Genomic DNA, 1,940 nt, shown 5'->3' with positions numbered 1-1,940 from the left:
CAGAATGTTTGCCTAGAATACACAGAATATTGACACAAAATACACAGATGTTAGTGGACGCGAATGACTCCAGGAAATTCATTATCTATAATACACAGAACGTATGCCTAGAATACACAGAATGTTTGTCCATAATACACAGAATATTGACGCAAAATACACAGAACTCATCCTCCTAACATTCGAATGCACAAACACGTCACAACTTGTGTTAATAACATGAATACACATAATATTTACACAAAATACACAGAACGCATCATCCTAAACATTCGAATGCACAAACACATCACAACATGTGTTACTAACATGAAATCACAATATGTGTTACTAATATGAATACACATAACGGTTGCCTATATAATACACAGAGCGGTTGCCTAGAATACACAGAATGATTGCCTGGAATACACAGAATATTAACATAAATACAGAGACCGGCCGAAACGGAAAATGTGATTTCCAAAAAAAAACGGACGATTAGTTTACAATGCTCAAAACGATGTCGTTTAGGTACGTAGTGCACATTGCTATGTGCACCGTGGTGCACAGTATAATTTGCCCAAATCGGGTCTAACCTGAAAAATTCACGGGTTCGACCCATTTAACTTTATACGGGCCAGATTTGATGGGTAACGGGTTGAACCCGTTATAAGCAATGCAAAAATCAATGTAATCGATTTGGGTTTCAAATCTATGATTTAAATTTCGAATCCGATCGTAAACCCAAATTACCTAGGTATATAAAGACTTTATGTTAGTGTTCAAATCTCAGCCCTTATTTGCGCCACTCATCCCCTCTCACACAGGAACAGAGCCAAAAAATTAGTTTGCGCCACTCATCCCCTCTCACAAAGGAACAGAGTCAAAAAATTAGCTAGAAAATTATTTGAGTGGGGGCGAAGTTTAAATGACGATAGAAATGTCAATTACAAAATATCAAACAGTCATAATAAGGTTGAAATACAAAATACATTATAAATTACAATAGAATGTTTGTGATAGATTACAGGATAGTTAGAGTCGGAGCCAAAAACATACTTGAGTGGGGTGAAAATGTAAAAATATTTATGACAAAATACGAAACATAATCAATTTTTTAATTTAAAAGTAGACTAAAAGAGCATTTAATTTGTTAATTAAATGATTAGTAAAAGTAAACTAAAAAAAATAAGGAAATATGTTGCACAAGTCTTCATCCCTTCCACGTACAGCATTAGCAGCAAGTCTTCATCTATCTGTTCACGTACAGCAGCAAGTCTCGACCTCCACACCGACTTCGTAGCAGGTACGACGGCGACGGCGAAATGTAAGGCAGCGAGAGTGAGTAATCGGTTATTCCTGCAAGTCGACGACCATAGCCTTCTTTTTCTTCCAACCTTTTTCTTCACGATTTCCATAGCTTTCTTCTCTTCTAACTTTTTTTTTTGAAGCAGATTTGTACGACTCTGAAGCTGGTGCCGCATGCTGTGAATGAAGCTGGTGTCGTGACTATGAAGATCTGCCGTTTTCGCCATTTCAAAAATGTGTGAAGATCTACCGTTTTCGCTGTTTAAAATATGTATGTATTTGTTAGCACTGAAAATTCAAATAACGTTATTCGGCCGTGACTGATAATTGGTTATTCAATTAATTGCTTTAATTAATTAAATTGGGCTGATATTTATTTAATTGGGTTGATTAAATGACCTAATAAATAATTGGTTGGCCTAGTTAATTAGTCTAAAGTAATTGTTGTTGAACTGTTGGCCCAAATTGAAGGAATATATTTAATTGAGTTGGACCAGACTATCAATTGGGCTGCTCAAATTAACGGACTTGGACTTGGTTTGACCCATCAAAATACATGTGGATCACATAATTTGTGGAAAGATGTGGGTATTATAAAATCAATTCAAAATTATAAAATCATGAACCTGGACATGATGATGTCCAGGTAC

Source organism: Ipomoea triloba, chromosome 16 (genome assembly GCF_003576645.1).
Source record: "Ipomoea triloba cultivar NCNSP0323 chromosome 16, ASM357664v1".
In the NCBI taxonomy this organism is placed as follows: Eukaryota; Viridiplantae; Streptophyta; class Magnoliopsida; order Solanales; family Convolvulaceae; genus Ipomoea; species Ipomoea triloba.
This window is presented reverse-complemented; position numbering follows the sequence as displayed.